General features: G+C 37.7%; 1 pseudogene across 1 annotated transcript; it reads left to right on the forward strand.

Moving 5' to 3' along the window:
* Positions 1-598: 598 nt before the first annotated feature.
* Positions 599-6376, forward strand: LOC143856476 (transcription factor bHLH35-like; annotated as a pseudogene). The gene is made up of 5 exons (XR_013238219.1): positions 599-764; positions 1589-1757; positions 3682-3921; positions 4202-4372; positions 6099-6376. The product of XR_013238219.1 is annotated as a transcription factor bHLH35-like (transcript).
* Positions 6377-6889: the final 513 nt, after the last annotated feature.

Genomic DNA, 6889 nt, shown 5'->3' on the forward strand with positions numbered 1-6889 from the left:
ACAAAATTTTTGTCACAAAAACTACATTTTTTTATATGAATTGTGTTAACGCGGAGAGCACATGCTATTTTTATATTTTCTCATATTAAAGACAATTTTGATTGGGCGATAATATTTTGGGAAAATGATATTCTCATGCCCATGGATTCAATTATGGCACTACACCTTTCACTTTATACTTCTCTAAGGAGATTTATTGCCTTTTTCTCTCCTCATTCTGGGAATCAAAATACCACACCCTTGGAATTGGATACCGATACCGATTCCCAATTCATGTAATCCAAATTCACCTCGAGAAAACCGAAAGCCATTTACGTCTAGGTTTTCTTAAAAAAAGAAGAACCCTAGATTTTTTTCCTTTATAAAAGAGGAAATTAAAGAGTATCCAACTTCACTATCATAGTGCGAAAAAGAAGTAGATTATTCAAAGCTGCTTCTTCTGTTCGCACTGGGTGCAACGACGAGTGCGGTCTTAGTCGTTTGGCCTATACTATACATACGCGGCCTTAGTCGTTGGGCCTACACGGTCTTTTCGACCCTTGATCCAACGGTCCAGAATCTTTCTCACGAAGCTGAAGTGCAAATCTTTCTCCATGTGGCTCTTTTTCTTCTTTATTCTTCTTTCTCTCCCTTCCTCTTTTTATATTAAAGCCCCCATTTGGAAACAAAGACACCACCATCAACACTGCAAAAATGGAGAATAACGAGAAATACAAATTATACTGGGAAACCAATATGTTCTTCCAAAACGAAGAACTCGACAGGTATTCGAAAAATCAGTTCCTCTTTTGTTTCATTCATGGGTATGTTTTGTTACAGTTTCAATTTTTTCAGTACTTCTGAGTTGGGTTTCTTAGAACTCAAAAGGTTATTTGATGGTTTTATTTTTGAATTTCTTTAAAGAAGTTGGTATTTTCACCTCCTTGATTTGATGTCTTCCACCACCCCATACTGTAATGTAAGGTTGCAACTTGGGTTGGGTTTTACCCGACCCGCGTCGGGCCGACCCGAAAATTAGCCGGGTCGGGTTTAGAAATCATTGGTCTGGGGTTGGTTAGGGTTTTTCAACTGAAAAACCCGATTCAATCTTGGGTTGGATAGGGTTTAAAGAAAAAACCCCAACGCTAAAAGTTGTAGTACAACTTTCTTAAAACATGGCGAATTATTTTCTAATATATTGATATAATTGTTTTCATTGAGCTGGTCATGTTTGTGATGTGAAAACATAGTTATACACTCAGTTAATATAAATCTAGAGACTTTTGGCAAGAAAATTTATCATTTTCTACGATCTTTGAAATTAGTCATTATCTAAGCTACATAATAAAAACCCGACTCGACCCGAACCAACCCGAGGAATTATCTTGGGTTGGTTTGGGAAAACCCTACCCGACCGACCCGAGATAATTTCTTAGGTAGGGTAGGGTAACCGGACCCGTCCGAACCAAGTTGCAACCTTAATGTCATTTTCAGTTCATTGGGAATCGGAAAAAGCCAACAAAACTTGTAAAAATAAAAGGTTGGGGGTGGAAATATCAGATTTTGAAATAGTGTATCGTAATTTTAAGGTGTGTTGTGTGTTTTGCAGTTGGGGATTAGATGAGGCAATTTCTGGATATTACGATGATTCAAGTTCTCCGGATGGTGCCGCTTCTTGGGCGACCCCAAAGAACAATATTGAGTCAGAGAAAAAAAGAAGGAAGAAGCTCAATGATAGTCTTTATGCCCTCAGAGCCGTTGTACCCCGCATAAGTAAGGTAGGACCAAAAATTACAAAATAAATACAAAAGATAAGACAAGGGCAATGATATTTTCACCCCTGGAGTGCGCATTCGCTCCCCTTTTAACTTGATTTGACGTTAAAAAGTGTTAAAGTTGCTTATTTTTCAAGCTATAAGGGGGCGAATGCGTACTGCAATGTGGCTGTCATATTGGACCTCCCACACCTCACTTTCGGAAGGTGGGGGAGCTGCTTCGTTCAGCCCAATTCCAGAGAGAATGATTGGTTGTCTTTGCCAGCGAAGGTCCCAAGCAAAGACAGTTCCAGAAGAACCCCCTACCTTCAAATGCTTAGAAGAATCAGTATATCATGGCCTAATTAAAGAAAAAATAGTGCCAAAAGAACCCAAAAGTTCGGAATGAGGTGATAGAAATAATAGAAACTACAAATGGCAATCAACTAGAAAACACACAGTAAAGGTAATGAAAAAACAATAGTACTTCGAAACTAGCTAACAAAGTAACAAATGTAAATTCAAATGTTAAGGTAGAGTAATAAGAGGAATGCTAGATTCAAAGGCGCCCTTGCAAAAAAAGAGGGCAAAGGGCGCTACTATTGGTCAAATCCCATTAAAGACAGCAATGATCTTAATTTTCTGTGCCATCTTATAAGGGGGTGAAAATATCATCGCCCTAAGTCCATAGGCAGTTTGGATCAACCTATGGTGTGGGCTGTACCTTCCATTTTGAAAGATGCCCCCGTGAGGCCATGAAGGAAGAGATTTCGGATAAGGGGGTGAATTTATCACCGCCCATTCAAATATTTGCAAAAACAAAAGAAAAAATTTCAGCCTACTGAGTGTATTCTTTTGTAAGTATAATACATATGGGGGAATTTGATTGATCAAGGGCTAGGCTTGTCCTACCATGGTGGGGTCGACGTCAATGGGCTACACTTATGGACATGGATCTAACACATCCATGTGGGACACATGGTCCGGGAAAATGAATGATAAGAATCTTTTTAGTATTTCTATCGAATACTACGTTGGAAAAAGGAGGGTAACACATATGAAATGATTTTGAACGGGAAATGATATATTCCTTCACTTTTCTTCTTGGGGCCACTCTCTTTTAGTGTGAAAAGAGTAGCTATAAATACACTAGAAGAAGAGTGGTTGGGGAAGAAAAGTAGGAGAATTTACATCTCACTAGGGAACACTATAAATTATTTTGGTCCCATCTCTTCACCATGGTTTTAAATTTCGACCGAAATCCGAAATTTCGGTGGAGACCGACACCGAAATCAATCAAACCCGAAACTCATTTATTTCGGCCGAAATTTTGGTTTTTCCAAAATTTGACCCAAAAGTTTTGTTTTTTTTTTAATATTAATTTAATATTTCACAGAAATTTTGACCGAAATTTAATAATGAATAAAATATTGTTTTCGGGTTTTGTACCAGATTTTGACCGAAAATTTGAAATTTTATCAAACTATAAGGGTATTTTTTTCAAACTATAAGGGTATTTTTTTCATAAAAAAATGTATATCTTTGAAATATGATAGTATAAGGAGGGCCGTTTGGGTATCTCCGTCTTCCTAGCACCTGTGGGGCCTTTTCTCTTCCTCGTCTTTTTTTTATTATTAATTTTTTGTTAATTAATGAAACCTTTTCTTTTCTTGTGTATGTTATACAGAGATTTTATATGGTGTAAGCTCTTATAGTCCCGTATTTTTCGAAAAGTACTGTACGCCCTGACCCATCGGATGGTCGAAACCATTCATTTGATGGGCCATAACATAAATAGGTTGTGCCTAAAAAATTATTTAATTATGATGTTTTAACCGTCCCATCTAGAGAGAGAATATTGTTCTATATTTTTCCACAGTAAGTACAATTAATTAGATTTTGACTATGATTAATTGATTGGTTGAATCGAATAATTGTACGGGGTTAGATGGACAAAGCATCAACCATCAAGGACGCAATCAAGTACATTCAAGAGCTTCATGAGCAAGAAAAGAAGATCCAAGCTTAGATTATAGAGCTTGAGACTCTGAAACAAAAGAAAATACCCATTTGTGATATTGAACACACAAGCCTCTCCCTCTCTCAATCAAAGAAAAAGAGAACGGATCAAAGCTGTGATTCTAAGGTTACTGGAGGACAACGAACGGCTACCATCGAAGTCCTAGAAGTAAGTTGTACAACTTTTTTAGGCCCCGTATGGGCCTTAGAAAATGATATACACACTCCTTTTTTTTTCTTTTTTCTTTAGCCATATATAAAGTAAAGATTCGAGTTCCATTTTTCAAACAAAGTGGTGTAGTTATCAATTCTTTTATTCTGCAATTTTGCTTAAATGTGACAGTAGAGTCTAGTGTGAATGTTTAATCCCTCTTAATTACCCAAATAATAGAAAGGATGCTTAGAAGTAAATAAATTCACTTATAAAAATATTTTTGAATAAATTGCAGCTTAGGGTTTATGAGGTGGGAGAAAGGACATCGGTTATTAGCATCACTTGCAGTAAAAAGACAGATGCGATGGTAAAGCTGTTCGAAGTTTTTGAGTCTTTGAAGCTTAAAATCATTACAGCAAATATCACTGCTTTATCTGACAGGCTTTTGAAGACTGTTTTCGTCGAGGTAATTTTTCCCAATATAATAAATTCCATTACTCTCTATTATAGTTACCCAGGTGGGAAATGAATTTGGGAAGCTAAACGTGAAACGGAAATGGGAAACATATGAAAAAAATATAACTGAAACGGGAAATGAGAAAATAATAAAAAATCATATGAGAAACATCTTAGGAAACACATTAGAAGCGTTTCAGAAACGATAGAAAAAACACACCTGAAACACAAAGAAAACATGGAATATATGGTTTTGTAGATTTAAATTTTGTTAATTTTAAATTTCTATTTGATTTTTCTTATTTTTATTCTTATTGCAATGTATGTTATTGTTTACTTTTTTAATATCTATTCCACAATTTTTTATGTATTTTTTCAAAAATGATTTTCATAAGTTCCACACATATTTCCTACATGTTTCACATGCGTTTTCTACGAGTGTTGCATACGTTTATGAAGCGTTCCACACATGATTTACATAAGTTTCTCATATGTTTCCCGTGCATTTCGGAAACATTTCTCCAATATTTTTTATCATGTTTCGAAAATATTTCCGAAATGCTGGAAACACATTTTACGGGAAACGAGTCTCACTCGTGAGAAACACGATATAGGGGAAACAGGTTTCCCACCTGCCGAAGGAGTTTCGGGCAACTATGCTCCCCACTTTTGCCTCTTTACGGGTGTTTTTGGCGTACCGTTTGAAATAGCATTTGAAACGGCATTTTGCCAAACGGTGTTTCATGTTTAATTGGCCAGATCAAAACGGTGTTTTACACGGCAAACGGAGGTATTGTATATTTGGATGCAAATGCCCCAAAACGGAGTTTTAGTGGTAAAAAGGTGTAAAAATGGGTTTTGGTGAGGGCAAACACGTAAAAACCTACAGCCCAAAAACTCCGTTCAAAACGGAGTTTTGCAAACGGACCTCCCCCTCTCAATTTGCAAAACGCCGTTTTGAGGGTTCAAAACGGTGTTTCAAACGACGTTTCAAACGGTGGCTACGCACCCAAACACTTCCAACCGGCCGTTTGGCCCCAAAACGCTGTTTCAAACGCCAAACGGTGTTTTAAACGGTACGCCAAATACGCACTACAAATGCTAAGTAAACAGTCGCTGTTAGGCTCTTTTCTAACAGCCACTTTTTCGTCACTACACATGCCACATGGATGTGACAGGGACCGTTGAACTGACCTATGAAAACACGTATGATCCAATTCTTCAAAATACAAAAATACCTTTGCTTAGTCATGAAATGATATATTCTCACCCTTTTCTTTACAGTACCACCTCCTTTAAGTTTAGAAACTAAAAGGAGTAATCTTGACGGGGGAGAATATATCAATTCCCTCGTTTTATTTTATTTTGAAAAGGGATTTGCTAAGCTCCATCGCAAAAGGATTTTCGCGGCTGGTCTGTCACACATGAGACCAGCCACCTCGTTAATGAAGACAACAGCTGTTGAGTCGCGCTAGCAATTGGTTGCTTGGGGCTTTCCTAAGGAGAAATCATGACCTCTTTGGACCTTACACATGGCAAGGGAGTTGGATCTGATCCGTTGATCCTACTTGTAACCACAAGTCTAACATTTGCTAATATGAGGTGTCAATATCGCTGTCCAAATGGGGTCTTAACCTCTTCACCTACTTATGAAAGACAATAAATAATTTTAGAAACTAAGGTTTTCTGAATCAACTCTTGTAAGATTTGCTAATTTGAGTAAATTAATTGGTCAGGCTGATGAAGTAGAAAAAGCTCAACTGAAGGAGAAGATTGAAATAGCCATAGCAGATTTGGATGTGTCCAAAAGTTCTATAAGCTTCTAGTTCAAGGAAAGGAATCCTAAGTTTTCTCTACACGTGTATTTTCGTCATGAGAGGCTAAACTTTCTACATTCAGCTTACCATAAGGAGCCATCTTGGCAATTGTATTGGAATGCATTACTGAAGTCATGTACTCACCATTATATTTTCAATATATTTTGCTATTTCTCTACCAGTGATAACGAAACAAACATGGCAAAATTCTATCCCCTTATGACCCCACAATACACATAGCATGTGTTGGGGTATGGTGTGGGACCCCCGTTTTCCCTCTTTTTGTTGAAAGGTTAAATTGGTTGCTTGTATCGTGGATGCATTATATTACCATGCTTCGTGGTCTATATCGTACCTGAGGCAGATCATTATTGATCTAACTCTTTGCAAATGAATCCTCTACCAACAGCACGATGTACCCCCATTAGAATCACCTATGCCTGTTGATTGAAGATGTCAAGGTAGATGCTCTCCAACAATGAAACCTGTTAGGCCTAAAATTGGTAACAGATACGGCAGTGACGTAAGAGCTGAGCTGGAGGACCCGAGGAGCAGAAGTGAAGGAGATAAGGAGCTGAATCCTGCGCAAGGAGCAAACGAGGTCAGAAGACCAACCCGAAGTGTTACTCCGGACAGGCCCTTCGACACTCAAGTCAGTATAGCAGGAGTGCAGAGCTAGTTTTAAGAGTGGTGGGTGAAAAGTTATTACC

This window comes from Tasmannia lanceolata, unplaced genomic scaffold, assembly GCF_043159265.1.
Source record: "Tasmannia lanceolata isolate RefF3 unplaced genomic scaffold, GAP_Taslan_0.1 ptg000023l, whole genome shotgun sequence".
In the NCBI taxonomy this organism is placed as follows: Eukaryota; Viridiplantae; Streptophyta; class Magnoliopsida; order Canellales; family Winteraceae; genus Tasmannia; species Tasmannia lanceolata.